Here is an 18,799-nt window from a genome sequence, read left to right as displayed (position 1 = left end):
GTGCGCAAGCTAGTAATTATTATAGTACCTATTATGGATACAGGTAATAAATCCTATATCTTCTGTTACGATATTAACGTTCTAGCACAGGTAAGTTTTTTATGTTCATAACGTTATCGTGAAATTAACTGAAGCTCGTAAAGATGAGTCGTAACTCGTCTTCAGGTGTTCCGTATGCGGTAATATTGAACTAACAACATTAGGATACGCTACTACACGTGATATAATATAGTATCGACAGATAATATAGCCCCAAAGTAAGATATTGATCAGCTTGTGTTATAGGTGCAAATATAACTAATAAACTACATATATTTCATGTAAATTCATTTAAAACTCCCAGTCCCAGCCAACAAACATGCTCATCACACAAATGTTGACTGAACTGGGAATCAAACCTTCTGTTAGGCTGTCAGGAATGGTTTCCGCCAACCAGGTCGTCAAGATCTGCGGATATCTGCATGTTGTAATCATAATCTTCGACATACTTATTCATTGTAGGAGAAGGCTTTACCTTATACATAAAAATGCATGAACATTACGAAGATCAATGTGCTTGCTTACGAATGATTGGCGATTTCAGATTTTTATGGTCCGGGTTGTTAATTTTTTTTTTTTTGCAACCTCTTAATTTTATGGTATTTTTCAACTTCTCAAACAGCTACTAGCTATTATTTAAAAACACTTAAATAACCAATGTTTTATGTTGCTCGATAAGACCACTATATCTTTCATACAGTTTGCCGCAGCATAAGCTAAGTGTGTTCCGTCTTTACGGCTTTAATATGGCTCTTTATGATATCTCAATAAAACAGACATTAGGTGTAGATCGATACGCCAGTAACTCGATACGCGAGACACTTCTTCAATCGATACGGGACTCGCATGAAATTACTTAGGTACATAAGTTAGATATAATGGTTTACTGGCTGCTTTCTGCTATTACACCCTTATCTCGAAGAAACTATGTACTTTCCACAAACTGGATAAAAAGCCTGCACCCTTTCAAAGGCTCAAAACAATCTATGTGCCAATTTAAATCGCTTCAGTAGTTTTGGCGTGAAAGATAGACAGACACAGACGGAGTTACAAAAATGTGTTTGTGACTCTATAGGGGGTAAAATCTGGACCCTCTGAAAAAGTTTACCAAGAGAAAGCTACGTCAATTTTAAGCCTCATAATTTATATTTTATCCCAGTACGAGAAGTAGGTCCCTCTGGACTCTGTTGACACTGCGAGTATCAACTATTACCCTATACTTAATATATCAAGTCATTGCATTTGATTCGTCAAACTAAGATGAAAGTCTGATTGATCGCGAGAAATCAGCCAGAATGCTATGTGTTACTTTCTACAAATCGTTGCAAATAAACTTATTGTGTTCTTATTGTGACTACAATTTGCTATTGTTAGTTAAAATGCATTTTGCTCTGTTTTTTAAACTGATAATGAAGTAGACGGTTGCCAATTAACATTTAAGAAAGAATGAAGTGTGAAAGTTTGGCTATTTAAATAATGTTATCAAATATGGTTATTTCAAATGTGATTGTAAAACTGGTAAGAGCCAGGCGTCTAATAAAGTTTAAAATAATCAATCAGTTTTTTTTTTTTTAGTCTACGATTTGATGTCTTAAGTTGCAATGTGTTCTGTAAATTTTTATCGTTTTTTATCCTAAAGATAGACAGATATATAACTAAATACGTTATTATTTTCAAAAGTTCACAATTCACAAAAATATCAACTAGCATTGCCACAAAAAACAACCGAATAATTAAGTCCCCATGTTTAAAGAGCTTAAAATTTGTATAAATTCCTCTGCTCATTAATTTGAACACTACTGTAAAATGTGTTTAAATAAAACGGCTAGGCGTTTACTGTAAAGTATGAATACGGTTGCGGTCGGGAATAAAAACATGGCTGGTATGAAACTGGGACACTTTCCTCCACGGTATTTTATGCGTAAGATACGGCGCATATTACCGACACGGGAAAAATAACACGACTGGTTTTAACTTGAGAATCTGTAGTGTATTTCTAGCAACTGTTCAAAATCAGAATTCGTTGAAAAACAGCAGTAGCTTTTTAATGTCAAATGAGGCAATCCCCGAAAACGCCCTTCATCACTTCCCATGTGTTTTACCTGAATATTATGATTTGTATTCTAATTAAATTTTTTTGTTTGTTTTCAGGTAAATATCAAACCATCACTTCGTTTACATCTGAAATAATTTAACAACAATTTTAAATAGGTAAGACCCCAACAAGTACACATGTATCTTTCCATATGATATTCCCAGATAGTGATTTTTTTCTAAATCAGATTTGAAACTGCTTTGATGTGTGCATTAATTAGGTGTTATTAAGAGCCAATTAAATCTGAACGTTGTGATTAGGATATTTTACGTACGTATGTAATTAGATAAATAGAGTGATGGGTAATTAAATAGTTGATGAAAATTTGAAAATAAACGCAATGTTTCACGACCAATCGCAACTATGCGCTGGTTCTTCGAAAAAATATCTATAGCGCCAATTACGAACAACTTGCAATTAAAATGGCGCTTAATTCGAGCCGTTTGGGAGCACTAATTGCGATATGCCGTGACAACCCTACAGACAGCGCGATAAATCTATAATGTGTATTGTATTAGTAACTACGGACTATTATAGCTTTCAATGCAATGTAATTTCAATTATAATCCTTCTTTTGTATTCACGAATAGAACTCATCATTTACGCATTAACTTAATACCTAAGCCTGAGCGGTATGTGATTTGATTGCAACCATCATCATCCTCCTGCTCTTATCCCAATTTTATTTCGGTTCGCTGCAGCATGTTTTCACCTTCTATAGTCTTCTATCTGCCATCATCTCGTAGGTAACATTCTTTCTTACCATATCTACATTCACACAATACATCAATCGTTTCTTTGGTCTTCCTCTTCCACTATATCCGTCCACGTCCATACTCATCACCTTCCTCACAACGTGACTTTCATTCCTCCGCATCACATGCTGGCAACCACAGGCATGCAAATTAGAATGGTATCAAATATTATCTAAATCGTATCTGTTTAACAGATTAACAGACAGATAAATTAGGTATTTAAAGTAAATAAATAACGATATAAGAAACTGCAAGCACGTTCTTACTTAAAGAGTATCAAAATGTAAAAGATAGTACCTCTATATCATGCATGTCAAGATGTTGCGATCCTTATCTGATGTCACGTTTGTAAATCGTAAAAATTGTGGCTGACATCACGATTGGACAGTTTCAGAGTATGTCGGAGACATTTTTATGTGACTGCATTGGTGTATACTTATCATTACGTAGCACAAGTACTGCTATAGGTGAAATGTACATACCTGCATTTGTTAATATTTATCAATACATATGTACGTACCTACTATGATTTGATGAATAAACTTCTATTCTATTCTATCCATGAATGATAAAACTCATTAACTTCATAATTTTGGCTAGTCCAAGCTTCGATTCCACACTTCATGTAAGTTGTAAAACACATGCTGTTAAGCTCTATACCTACCACTTACTATCTCAAAATACAAAAAAAATATTGGTTTTAAAAAAGCCGTAAAAGACCTAGTTTTTCAAGTCTACATAAAAACAATCAATACCAAACGGCCGTACCCTCAATTATGTCAATCACAGAGATATTACGGACGATATAGTAATTGAGTATCTATGATTAAATCACGACGTCCTATCATTTAGTGCTTTCTCTTTCAAACAATATTGTGTAGACACGCATGGAAGTTTCGTAGTCTAATTGTCATGGTAGTATACTAGACAAATAAAAAAAAACATATTACTTGGTGGATAATTCGGTGAGGCCCAGAGCGGCAGATTTAACAGGTAAATGGGATCCACGCCTTCAAATCATTTTTGTTTATTTAAACTCCAAAACAAAGTCAAAAGTTGTTTTTTAGAAAGTTGTAATACTGAATATTTTGCCATAACAATACCACAAATACTTCAAAACAGCGCTTTCATAGTAGATTTTGTATTTATATTATTACATTCTGCGCAGCATAAAAGATTATCGCATTTTTCCAAGTATTTCGTTTGAATAAACCGATAGTTGACACCTAGAAGATAAGCTAATGTAAAAGCGCTATAATAAAGATATATAAATATACATTACTAGCTTTTGCCCGCGACTTCGTTCGCATGATATAGTGACTTCCGGCATATTTTTGGTTTGACCAATAGATGGCGCTATATGTCCGGAATATTTTTTTTTTTTTTAAATAAAAACTATCCTATGTCCTTTCTCAAGTTCCAAACTATGTCTGTACCAAATTTCACACAAATCGGTTCAGTAGTTTAGGCGTGAAGAAAAGACAGACAGACAGACAGACAGACAGAGTTACTTTCACATTTATAATATTAGTTAGGATTAGGATTAGTATTAGTATAGAAACAATCAAACATTATCCTTGTAGATTGGCACATTCCTATTACTATAGGTAAATTCCTAGTAGTCAATCAAGTCTTCACGTCAGTTGGCGATAAACGCTCACATTCCCAGCTCACAGTCAGTCTCCTTGAATTTATTATAACGTCTGGAATTCCCCAAATTATTCCCTTTGTTTTGTATCTCCGTTATTGATACAGACCAATGACAATTAAACGTGATAGATATCATTTGTCTTACGTATGTATCATTCAAAAACAAATTATATGGCAAACTTTTTTTTTTTTTTTTAGTTTTAGTTTTCCATTTATATAGTTTATTTATCTATTCACAAAATATTTACATTAATTGAAAATAAAATAAACTTATATATATACAACTTAAAACTAATATAGGGCATCAAAAAATTGCTCCTCATCGCTGTCACTGGGTAATGTACCCAAAAGACTGGCAGCATTGCCACGTTGGATGGCAATGCTTAACCTCTGTGCGAAATAAAAGCCAGCCTTTGGGTCCCGGGAAGTGTCAACCAGGCGCTGGGAAATATCCCTGGCAAGAAGGTGGGCGCTCGGACCCCACGGCCCTAGAGTTTCAACCCCAAACGGCTCAAACATGTAATTGCCTATAAGGTTACTATATTTGCGCCGCTTGAGGTTCTCTGCTTGTGCAGCGGCGGAGCCAGCACGACATGCAGTTCCGGGAAGGTGAGATGGCGCAAGAGTGTCGACGCATGTCGCGTCCCACACTAAAGTCCTACCCACCTTCCACGGAAATAGCGACATGCCGTCTGGTCTCTTGCCATCGTCGCGTGCCAAGCCATTTGGTTCGAGTACGGCTGGCACGCCGACGGCAACAAGAGCGCGACGGATCACGTCGTTTATGTTGGCATGTCGTGGTATGCGGCCGGCACTCCGGCTGCACGACAGGCCGTGGTGACCGAGGCTGTTGACAGCTTCCCCGCAGTGGCAGCGATGAGGAGAGCAGCATGGAGCACCTAGTCGGAGGCAAACGGCGAGTCTGAAGGTGGTGTCATCAAACATGGTGCCTGTGTTTGAGGACGGAAGTGCAAGAAGCCATAGACCCGACTCCCATTCACCCACAGCCAGTAGGCGCGCTCGCTCTGCAGAAGTCATTGACGTATCGATTAAACTTTTCCGTATTACTCTGCAGAGCGGCTCATCCCACTGTCTCTGAGAGGACAGGTTGGCGGGTAAGTCGGTGTTCGGGCATGCGACTTTCCAAGCGTTTAAAGCCTCAGTCAGGCTTGGCACCTCAAAATTGACCAGTGTGGTGGGTAATATTTTCCTGATCAATTTCTCAGTGCCATGGACCGAGGAAATAAAGGCTGGTAAACTTACACTGGAAATTTTACGGACGCCAAGTCCTCACATACGGATGGGAAGAGTCGCTTGAGACCAAGCTCTGTCGTCCAAGGCCACATTTAAAATGGATGATAGTGTATGTCTTATAATTTCGTCGATTTTGTCCAAAGGTTGGTGTGCTTCCATAAATGGGAAGCACGCAAGTTATATGTAAGTTTTGGTCCAAAACAGCAGTACCGTATGATGGTGATGGCTGCATGCATATTAATTTTGAGTAGCCTTTCCGAAACATCATTAAAATTTTGAATTTTCTTCTCAATAAAATCCGAAAATGAATCTTCCAGTATAGGCGATCCAAGGAGGCAAAGAGAACTTTGGTCTATCGGTTTAATTTCAGGAGCTATTGCGAGGAAATTTTGAAGAATAGTCTGTCTGTCAGTCGAGTCGGGTATAAAAAGTTCACATTTAGATAGGTTGAGGTCGAGGCCAATGTCGTGGAATTTATCTTTTAGGAAAATTAAATCATTAAGAACAGTATCTCTGTTGCCTCCCAGGGTCCCGTCGTCGAGATACCACACGTTAAATTCAGAATTTAGCTGCCGAATAATTGGGTTAATCGCCAAACTAAAAATCACAGGCCCGAGTGGATCACCTTGTTGACAGCCAACAGCGGATTCTAACAGGTTGTTCCGATATAATAATTTTGTTGGGTATCTATAACATTGCCAAAGAAAACTGTAAATTTTGGGTATTTCTTTTTTGACTTCTGCCAGCAAGGTGTCCCTATTCACCGAGTTGAAGGCGTTCTTGATGTCAACCTTCAGGATGACATCTCCTTTCCCATGATTTAAATAGGTCGACAGGGCGTGTACGGCAGCCTCGCAGCCCCCTTTCGAGCCGTAACCTAGCTGCAGGGCTGAAATTTTTCCGAAACTTCCTCACTATAAAATTTAGAGCAGATTTTGGCTACCATACGACGGTAGTAGTCCCCACGGCAATTGGACGAATACCGCCATCCTTTTTGCGCAGAGCACATAGATTGGCTCCGTACAAAACGTCGATGACGGTTTCGTCCACCTTGCCGGAGAGCATAAGGTTGGTCAGGGCCGTAAGCTCCTTCAAAAGCGACTCACCTGCTTCCCCGGCGCTTGGGCAGGTGAGATCCTTTAAATGTTGCGGACTCAAGCCGTCGAGGCCGCCTGCAGAGCCGCATCTGAAGGAGCCTATGGCTGTAACCAGGTGTCGACCTGTAACTGTGAGGATATCTGTGTCCGGATCAGGAGGTTCGGGAAAAGAGAGGTCATCGGCTGGGGCAGGGTGTTTACTCTCCAGAGCGGAGAGTGTCTCTGGAGAACACGGCGCCACCACATCACTGCTGAAGAGAATTCTAGCAGCCCCCCGAATGTCACCTTCACTCAACTTTGATTCCACTAGGCGTGAAATATTTGAGCATCTTTGAGTCGGTAATTTAGTATCGAAATCTGTATGGCCTAAAGTTGTACAATTGTCTTTAATTTGTTTTGTTAGTGACTTTTTGTTTGCCAAACTTTTCTGAACATGTAGAATTCTATAGGGGAAGGTGAGCAATTCCTCCCAAGCACGTTGCGAGTTCTCTCGTGCGGCCAGGCGAACACAACCTGCTAAGTGTTGAGCAACCAGAGGCCTGGCTCCACGGGGAACCCGCTTTAATATTGGGACTGAATTTTTGAATTTCGATAGTTTTTGCCAAAAAGGATCGAGAGTTGGTGTAGTTGTGATAAGAGTTGGGTTTGGCGCGGTCACATTGGTAGGCCCTGGGCACTGGGATTTATGGACCTTCCCAATGTGTACGCTCAAACCCCGCTTACCTTTAAAAAAGCGTGCCTGGGGGCACAGGGGGCATCTCTTCACGGCATCCAGTGATACCGAAGATTGACCTTCACTTTCTACCACATCATTGTCGTCGTGCATCCGTTAGTTTTATTTATTTGCACTTAAACACTACAATAAATAATTATAAAAAACACAAGTAAACAAAATCAAAATCAAAAGTCAAAGTGACGGCCAATGACGGGCGGCGTCTCGGTGGCGCTGTCAGGGGCCGCGCCGCCGCGCCGCGCGCCGGCTTCATTTCGGGGCAGGCCTAGCCGGCCAGTCTATGATGGTACCACTAAGTTATTGAATACTCCAATCTTGTTCTGTACATTAAATGTATGTACTAGCAATGTTTTGACGTTTTTCGTATGAAACGTTATTTACATATTTTAGCGGGATTAGAGCAGAAATGGGTTGTTGCGGTTTGCAAAATAAATAACACTGGATAAAATGGGAACGTTCGTTGGTTTTTTTGTATTTTCCAGGTCCCGCAAATACAATATAAATTATTATTCAGAACTATAAACATCTGACATAAACACTTCTTGAGCGTTCCACGTTCCGTTTTATGGCAAACTAGCTTTTCCACAGGTTTTCTTATGTTCCAAGGAAATGTTTAATAAGCTAATTGAGCTGGAATCTCGTAGGGACCTGAGTGCCTGAAATGATCCAAATATTAGGTATACCTATACTGATATAGTAATAATATTATGTACAAGCTGTTCCCCGCGGTCACACCCGCTTTGAAAGGAAACTACGCAAACGAATAATTAGTAGTCTGTGAATTTTCTTAGGCTGTATCTGTGTACTTTTCATTTTAATCGGTTCTGTAGTTTTTCGTGCAACTGTCTTTGACAGAATTACTTTCTTATATCTTTGTAAGGATTAATTACGTAATTATGTAGTCGTAATTATTAACTTTGGTATTTTCCACCTCACTTAAATCGTAAAAGCCTTAGGCAAACAAATAACATTGCAGCCAAATGCAATTACTTGCACTATTCAGGAATCGAAGTCCTGCAGTGCAATCGCTTAGCCCTGCCAATCCAGATGTCAATTAGTACGAAAGAAAGACCTTATACTCTGCACACTGGACACTTTTAGTCGACCGATAGTTGGACGGGCATCTCATGTCCTCCTAGCCGATTATATCGGCTAAGGCGGCTGTTCTCATGTAAGGAGATTAGCCAACTGCGCAGCAGATAATGTAGCTTTCTAATGGTGCAAGAATTTTTTAAATCGGTCCAGTAGTTTTTGAGTTTATCCATTACACACAAACAAAGTTTTCCTCTTTATAATATTTGTGTAGATTACCTTCAACATAAGCTGTCAGCTAACTATCGGCCAACAGTTTAGTCTGCCGTGTATCCAGGCTTTTATCCTTTACACAGAAAGTCCAGACTTTCTACTTAAAGTTTAGCTTAATTATTTAGTCTTTTCCTGTAAGAACGGTGGAGCACTTACTTTTTTTACTGTTTTGTGTGGTCAAGCTGCTAATTGCCTGTGAAAGTAAGTCGTTGTTACAAAAACTATGTAAGTAATTTCACAGGCGTTAGCTTAACTTAAACATTGGTCGGATTTTAAAATTATCCTCGATTCTTGCCAAAGAATAGAAATAATAATATATTAAGAATAAGAAATTTTAATTATTTTTTTACGTTTTATTCGTATGTTTAGCTGTAGTAATGTAGTAAAGACGAATCATTTTTTGTTTGTTTATTTGTATAATAAAATATACCCCATATGTTACTTGGGAAGAGAGCTTACCAACAGTGAAATAATTTTTCAAATCGGTTCAGTTGTTTCGGAGCCTCTATCGGGTTACAAACAAACAAAAAATGTTTACTCTTTATTATATTAGTATAGATATAGCAAGACAATGATGGGTAAATAATACCCTCTTTAAAAGAAAATATTTGTTTGTTGTCGAACTTTAATGGACTTTCATAAAACATAAACATTAGTGAGTATAGACTACAACATTTTCTCGAGCATTTCTGTGTAATGTAACATTCTAGCGAATGGTACAATACAGGCAAAAGCTCAGTCTCCAAAGCATTTCTATGTAATGTAACGTTCGTGCGAATGCTCGGCGTTATGTTACGGGTAAATGCTCACAGCGAGCGAGCGAGTCTTTCGTCCCTCTCCTTCCGCGTCACCCCGCAACCGCGCATCGCCCGCAATTGGCTCGACGAAATGTTACACCAATATGCTCGACGAAATGTTACACCAATATGCTCGTTGGTTTGTAACAAACAGGCGAGCGTGCTCGATGTTTTGTTCGTAAAAGGATGATACACTAGAACATCTCATAGAGCGGCTCGTTGTTCTGTTACAAGTAAATGTTATAGTCTATACTCACCCTAAAAGGTTCTTATCACTTGGAACGTCGCCAAAACATTATATGTTTCAGATAGTTTCAGATTTAGGGTATAGACACTTAGGAGGAAATACGGACTCTCTTTCAAGTGTACCTTATGGCTTTAACGAATTATGGTCCATTTCCTACAAAGAGTATTTAAGTAGATACCTGGTTTTGAGAAGGTAGCTTTAGGAACTAAAGTGGTTTTCAATCATGGTAAAGCTATTTTTGTAGAATAGTAAGACCTGTTAATGTTACTGTTACAGCCTTTTTATCGTCCCACTGCTGGGCACAGGCCTCCTCTCACACCGAGAAGGATTGAGCATTAATCACCACGCTTGCTCAATGCGGGTTGGTGATTTCAGACTATATTATAGTCCAGGTTTCCTCAAGATGTTTTCCTTCACCTTTTTATCAGTTTATCAGCCATTGGTGTCCAAGATATACTTAGAAAGTACATACAAACTTTGAAAAATTGCATTGGTAAGTTTCATTGTTACTTGACTTACACCATTTATAACTAAAACTGAACTATTTTCAGTTGTCAAATGGCTGGTAATGGTTTGGTTATCTTTATAATTAAATATTGCGTCACAACGTATTTAAAGAGAGAATGACCACACAAAGTAAATTATTTCATGAAATATGAGCCTACATTTTACATAAAAAGATTTAAAAAAAATGTATGAAAAAACGATATTTATTTGAATAGATTTGACCTCATATCAAAACCATTAGTGCTCCAGCTTGGCTATAAATTATATATTATGTTATTTTATCACAAAATGCCTATACAAAAACGCCGACTAAGTCTGTGTATTGAATAAAAAATAACGACATAGATACAACGTTTATACAATAGTCGACGAATATACATAAAGTATGTATTTTATTTATATAGTATGTATGTATGTATAAATAGAGCTTCATTTGATTTTGTAAGAAATACATTCGGGAAATATTCTAAAATAGGTTGTCTATTTAATATACCCGGTTTTGCTAAAAAAAATACTTTTTTCTTGTCTGTAAGTATTCTGTGTTGCTGTGTACATAAAGTATTGAATAAATAAATAAAAATAATAATTATCGCGTATTAAATAAACATTTTTAAGTAAAATTTCGTCTAGTATATTTCTAGTATATTTCCTTCCTAACAACATTTTAACATAAATTGAAAAAATAATAAAAAAGCGAAGGGCAACTTAAACTGGACTTTAATATTTATCACATTACATGTCTGTACCACGCACACATATGGTCAAAGAATAAGATAGCACACAATATACCTAATACAATCGCGTACAGAACATCAAACACCTGAGCGGAAACACCAGGTGTAAGCCGGTACAGTCGCGACCAAAGTTCATTCGTCAAATTGATGATTCTAATACAAAATGAGTGAAGACATACTTGGTTAACTGTGCGGTTTTATTAAAACAAATGAAAACGAATGATTCTCAACTTTAAGACTTGAGTGTTAAGGTATGAAATGGAAATGGTTCAGAGGTCACGGTGTTAAGTTTTGGGTCGTCAATTTTAATAACTGATTTTTTCAGGTGATCTGGTTTTCTTTTTTCTAATAAAGTAAGATTAAAAATTATAGCAAAAGAAATTGAACTACAATTTTAATGTAATAAAACTTAAGTAATTTTTAAAGTTCTCTGCAGATACAATAAAATTTTCAGTACATTTATGGTAGGAGGTAAAGTTATGGCCGGGCCAGAATTCAATTTTGGATGAAATTCAAGGAAATATCGACGTAACTAGTGAATTTATTGCAGCTGCCTCGCGAGTACATTTAAGTTCTTAACTTAAAGCATGTGGGTGGATATTTCAGTCGAATACAATTCTATTTCTAGTCCCAATGCTTGTAGGAAATGTAAGATTTAATTTTATTGAGATATTTTTTTTTTATTTGCAATAAATATATTTTAAAAAACTATCCTAGTAAAAACAAAAAAAAACCTAAAACTTAAAAGCGTCAAATGGGAAAGTACCTAGAGACTGGCAGCATTACCTCGTTGAATGGCCATGCTGATCCTTTGTCCGAGGTAATAGCCAGCCTTTTGGTCACGAGAAGCGTCAACCAGCCGCCTAGATAGATCTTTAAATAGGATGTATAATAGGGTGTTTAAATGTTGACATAATCCAAATACAATTTGTTTAAGAATATAATAAAAGTGCTGACTCTCTTCAGAAATTGCTTGTCAATATTTCATTCATCTAAATGTTCCTCAAACTAAACTGAAATTTTGCTGAAATCAGGCAAAGCTTTGAGATAGCACGCAAAACGCCTACGCTTTGTTAAAGAATAAACGATCTCTTTCAAACAGTAGGTAGTGGGTGTTAAAAGTACTAAGTTTCTTCTATAAAGCCCACTGCTGGGAATTGTGCCTACGCTCCATGATACACCTACCTGCAAAGTTTTGCAGGGATTATAAGTTCTTACAACTTAGTATTTGGTAGTGGCTTTTAGCCCTAGAGTTGATTTCGATATATTCTTTTTTGTACTGTATAGCTTTTAATTGTTCATCTTAATTTGTATTTTGTAAATCAGACTTTATTCTAATCTTTCTCAGTTACTTATCGTTAGTTTTTGAGATGCTTAAGTCAAGTAAAACACTCTTTGATTGAAAGCCTTAACTATGTGAGAAGAGGCCTTTGCCCTATTGTGGGGCAAGGAAAAGGCTATTGATCATCATCCTCCGAGCCTTTTTCCCGACTATGTTGGGGTCGGCTTCCAGTCTAACCGGATTCAGCTGAGTACCAGCGCTTTACAAGGAGCAACTGCCTATCTGACCTCCTCAACCCAGTTACCCGGGCTATTGATGATGGTGAAGATTAAAAGTCTGATATTCAGCAGAATTTTACCAAGAATATCACTTTCTTACATAAACATCTATTACCAAGCCTCATTCATGCCATTAGATAAGCACTCATATCGCAGCTTCTATACAATATATACGGTACATGTTTTTCTTATTCGCTGAACAAAGAGTAGTAAGGAGAAACAATTTATTGATTCAATATTACTGACAATCTTGTTTTTATTCTCCTATCGAGTATTGTTCGTTATTATGTAGGTACGAGATGTGGACAGTAAACAATTTCGGAAATATTCTTTTGTTGGACATACGTCAGCTTAGCAGCGAATGAAAATAATTATTATATTGTTTCCCTTTTAAGAGGAAAATTAATTTTTTGTATATTTTTTTTTACAAATGTTAGTAAAATTCAGCTCTATTCATTAAAATGTCTAAAATAATAATATATCCTACCCAGAAACAAATATATCACATTTAATATTACGGTGTAATCGTTAAAAATAATGAGCAAACGCTAAAAATATCTCCTTCAAATCAATTTCATTCTCAAAATGGAACTTTTCCGTATTAAGGAAACAAATCCAATAGATATAGAAAAATGTGTTTTTTTTTCCGCCTTTTGAAAATACAGAAAGATTATATTTTACTTATACATTACACATAGTACATGTCGAATTAGATTTAGCTATCTATAATGGTAAAGTAATTATGAGAAATAAATAAATATTTTTTGGTCCAACACTTTTGTACCCGATTGCACTGCGGAAATGTACCATGTACATTTTATATTTCTTTTAAAGTATTATTTCAATCTTTATGTCAGGGATTGCGGTGGCCAGCTGTTGTTTGCAAGGCATGTGTTGTGAAGCCACCCATCCGATATCTGGCCTTTGAAAATTAACTTCTTTTTGTGTCTGATAAGTAGGTCAAATATTAAGCTTTGGAATGCTTATACAAACTCCATAGATAAGGTCGAAGGTTAATTTTCACTCTTTACTCTATGTCATTATTCTCAATAAGACATTATTCAACACAGTTGGAAAAAAGGCTCGGAATATGAGATGATGATGTCATTATTAGTTTTACTATAAACTACTTTAAGTGAATAGATTTTATGAGTAAATAATGTCATGTAATGTTCTAAATATTTTAATCTACTAGCCGATTTTCTACGGTTTCGGCCGGAAAAACGGCTAGTTTTCATTAATTACCACAGAACCTCAGTAGGGCACAAAATAAATGACAAATAATAATTAAAATCGTCAGCACACCACTCACAGTAATTATATTTGCCGCAAACTTTACGGAATTATCATATTACCTGTATTTACTAACAAATATAAGTAATTATGAGTAGTAATTAATAACTTTGCATTTTATCACTCATTTCGTTAATCATTGGGAGTGCTGATATTTATAATAATAGACTAGCTAGTTTCCCGCGGTTTTACCCACGGGAACTAGTACTCGTACCCGGATAAAATATGACCTATGTTACTCGCAGATGTCTAAGGGGTATGGGTCACCCACTTTTGTCAGTTAAAACATCTATAACTGCAATAGATATACGGAAGTTGGTTTGTCCTAAACAAACTAATAAACAACGAGGGCCTTCAATTGTTTATTGACCCTAAAGCCTTGGCCTATATTCGTACAAGGAAGACTTCTTATAAACATTTATACAAAATATTTAATAAAGGTTTTATGAAACAGCCCCCAAAATTACACTGCCAGCCAAATGAATATACCCACCGACCAACCAATATCCCGTAGACAGCTACCTTCACAAATCAGCCGAAGTTATCAGCACATCCAAGGTGCTAATATGTAAATGCGATGTGCCAAATCCCGGGCTTCCCGGGATCCCGGGCGACGCGGGACAAACAGAATAACATATAGTTCGGGCTCAGCTCGGATCTTGGGATCGCGCATCTGTTGTATTCTTATTCTATGGTTTATTAAAATGGTTGAATTTTTGGCAACGTAGTGTACGATTTGTTTTGAACAATATCTTTGTACTGTTGTATGAAGATTGTGGGTATATTCAATGTCAAATGTAAGGGCAGAATAATTCTACGAAAGGAAAGCAATGTGCCTACTGACAGTATACTTCGTTCGTAACCTGATATCTTTAAGTTTTCTTTATCCTTAATTTTGTCGTCAACTTTTCCTAGCCACTTCTAAATATAAGTATCTACTCTTAGTGATTCTGTATACTGCAGTAATGCACGAATACTGGCTCTATCCATCGCTCTGCTTCTTATAAGCAGAAAAAAACTCAAAAGAATATAGCTAGCACCCCGAGCATACTCGAGCACTTTAAAATCACCCACTCACTCTCAATTACACCAAAAAAGCGGCGAAATTTTAAAAAAGATTCCATCTTTCATCCGCAGAAACCTAGACTAAATATATCCAGATATTTAATTTCGGCCGCGTATTCAATTTGGAGCAAAAAACGCTACCACAGATGGTTTTGAAGGTATAATCAATCAATATCGGCTGAAATCGCAGAATCATTATGAAAACACTTTATTATAGGTTTTGCGGTGAATCAGTAAAGCTTTTGGAAGCAAATAAGTTAAGCTATATAATGTACAGCTTGTATTGAATGACGTTGAAGAGTGATCTATTCATCTGTGTAAACAAACATTGCTTGGCTTGGTACTATACCAATTTACTTAAAAACTGCAAGTGGTCTAGTAGGCTATTGCAAAAGTATTCGAAGGAAATGTGATCCCAGTGCCATAATCCTGCCTGGATAAGATCAACGTAATAGAAGGATTACTTTATACCTGAAAGATGTCTTATGTGAACTTAAAATCTTACCGATATCAGTCAACGCGATAACATATATAGCCCTGGTAACTTAGACCGAGGAGGTCAGTTAGGCACTCGCTTCATGTAGAACACTGGTCAGCTGTACCCGGTTAAAACTGGAATCTGACCCTAACATATTTTGAGAAAAGGCTAGACATGAAATCTCATACAGTAAAACATTGTCAAACCTAGTTACTCTAAGCCCTTAGGTGAAAGAATACAGTACCTATGTACAGAATTTGTACCGAAAATACAGGGACAACACCGTTGTTTTATGGATGTCAATAGAGTTTCGAATGTTGTACTCTGTCAAGTTCTATGTGCTTTGAACACGACGTAACTGTGACGCTTGCCTTTGGATAGGCTAAACGAGCAGTTTGGATTTTGAACATATGTTTTTGGGAAATTGATTGGTGATAGGCGTGTAGATTGATATGAACTTGTAGTTTAGGTACTAATCGGTTTTATTAGTTGCCTGAAAAAGTGCTTGCTTCAAAACGGTCTTATAGAGTGTCATGCTAGTTCTTTTACTTAGATGATTCTCATACTGATGACTTTTGATATGATAGCATTCGTTCATCTCTTCACACTAAGATCAGCTCCCTTTTCTCCTGTAAAAGATGAACGAATTGTGTCACACAAATAGCGCTCCGTACTGATGTAATAAAAAAAACAATATCACATGCACATTAATTAGAACATTAGATCACTATAATCAGAATCTCACCCCAAATTAGCTAACAAATCTATACCACACGCTCTCAATTCCTTAACCAGTAACATGACATGACTAAGGCATCACCATGTACGTTCACTATACTGGACACAACCCGATGTGGGTCGCTTATCAACGTACCGTATAAGGTCAGCTCGTATCTGTCACTATGACGCCGTTTATGTCATAGAGCAATGACCTAGAGAATTTGTACTTGCACTTTTTAAAGATGTCCGTATGATACAAATTTGACTGATTTAGGATTCAAAAAAAAAATGTGAAACTGTTTAAAAAAATGCTTCAAAACACAATTTAGAACACACTAATATTATTGAGGAAAATTCTCGAGAGTTTGTTTGTTACTTCCTCACACGCAAATAGCTTGGCAATAGGATTGAGATGAAACTTAGGTACCGAGGCATAGTCTACTCATAATATCATAAAAGTTACTTTTCATAAGAGTTCGAGAAATAGCTCTTTTTCGATACGACTGCTGAGCAGATGAAACAACTGGCTGAAACTAGTCTACAATAACTATCCGTTATGGAAATTAACAGTACACAAGTATTGTATGCCGTAGTTGATCAAAATTATAATTGGAGACAAAAAAAAATCTTGTAATGAACATATCCTTAACCAAATTCTTTCAATAAGTACTCAAATAACGACACATTTATATGTAAATTTGAAGTATTTCAGGAGTATTTAATTTATTATGTATTTTGTTGAGTAAATTCAGTAGGATTCATTATTCACGAGGATTCCTCGGATGGATAGCGGCGCCTTATTCTTTGTTCTGTATTTTATTATATATGACGCGGTACACGTATGGATGTGATAAGGATTTTGATGTGTTTGATGGAACAGTAGATAGAATAAAGTAATAGAATTAAGTTATATACTATAATAGATAAAACATAGTAATACATAAGGGAGTGTGTATGTAAATGGATATTTATTTAGTATTCTTAGACATTCTACATGTAAGTAATTATGTTAATGAGCGAAACGCCTGCAAACTGCTGCAGCAGTTTGGCGCTTATTAGTTATAGAAACTGAATTGTGGAATGGAATAATAAATAATAATAAAAAAAAAATATCGGTAATAATTTCCAAAAGCTAAGAAGATATTCAGATTAATTGTTACCAAAACAAATATATGTTTTTTCCATTACATCGCGTAGGCCAACACTCGAAAACTGTTTTGTCAACAATTTTAATAACTGTAGGAAATATGAGAAATCTATTTCTAAAACTAAACCAGTCCCATTGATAGAATATTCATAATTAAATATTAGATGAATACATAATAATTATTCCATATGAACTAATTACACATCAAAGTTAAATGATCCCAGCAAATTATAGTAAAACAACATTTTGCATTTGGGTAAATCAGAAAGCCTAAAAACCGCAGAACACGAGTTGTGATTATTTACTGGTCTATATTTAACTGTAATTTCAATAATTTCCAGTTTATTCATGCGTTAAGTAATAATCGGTGGCCTTTGCTGTTGGTTAATTTAACTGTAGATAAATAAAATTAATTAATTTAATGGTAGCAATATTATTAGCGTCCTCGATGAAACTCAAACTATAAAAAATAAATGGTTACAATATACCTAAAAGTTACAGTATGACCAAAAAAAAAATTAAGTTATGTAATAAAATCTTGCTAAAAAAGAGTGAAAAAATTTTCTTCAATTCGTGTACCGTGGAGCTCCGAATTTTTCCAACAAATTGAAAGTGAGTAGGCTCGGGGCTAATGCTTGCGCTCGTCAGCCCATCCTTTGTGACGCCTCTATCATACCAATAGATCTGATTAAAAAGTTATTTATTACCTACTGGTCTGTTAAAATACACGTGTTGCCCCTGGTCCGTAAAAAACTATAAAAAAACGCTCGCTAGAAGTACTGTCCGCTAGTGCCCGTATCTCCCAGACCTGAAGAATGGCTTCACTGAAGAAAGTGCGGAGGAAGTTTCCCGCTGGCCGGCCGGCATCGAGTGCCTCGTCGTTGGCAGATTCTTCACCGTCCACTTGCCTCCTCTCAGGTAAATTTGTGGTAAATGGCCTTTAATCGAAAACACGCAGTCTTTCATAATGCTATGCAGCTATGACGTTCTTTAATGAGTCCATATCTGGCGCTCCATCATCAGATAAGTTCGACATTGCCATCATCATCGTCATCAGAACTACATACAGCTGTAAATTTTCATGGCACTACATTTTTTATAGTGGTTAAAATCTATTAGATACCTTAAGACTCGATCATATAGTTACATACAGGCCGACCTAATAAAAGCGTGTTAAAAAGAAAACCATACCTAGTACACAGCTCGGAACTAATTTTTGGAGATATTTATAGAAAATTGAAAGGCCGTAAATAGCCAAGAATATAACAGTATTAACATTACAAACGCGTCCACCAAATAAAATAACACAAGCTTAACTCTCAT

At 36.5% G+C, this 18,799-nt stretch overlaps 1 protein-coding gene across 2 annotated transcripts in view; it reads left to right on the top strand.

The window, feature by feature from the left end:
- LOC110373547 (uncharacterized) overlaps window positions 1-18,799 on the top strand; it is a 248,659-nt gene that overhangs the window by 195,899 nt on the left and 33,961 nt on the right. The window lies entirely within an intron of this gene.

This window comes from Helicoverpa armigera, chromosome 19 (assembly GCF_030705265.1).
Source record: "Helicoverpa armigera isolate CAAS_96S chromosome 19, ASM3070526v1, whole genome shotgun sequence".
NCBI classification, from domain to species: Eukaryota; Metazoa; Arthropoda; class Insecta; order Lepidoptera; family Noctuidae; genus Helicoverpa; species Helicoverpa armigera.
This window is presented reverse-complemented; position numbering and strand designations above follow the sequence as displayed.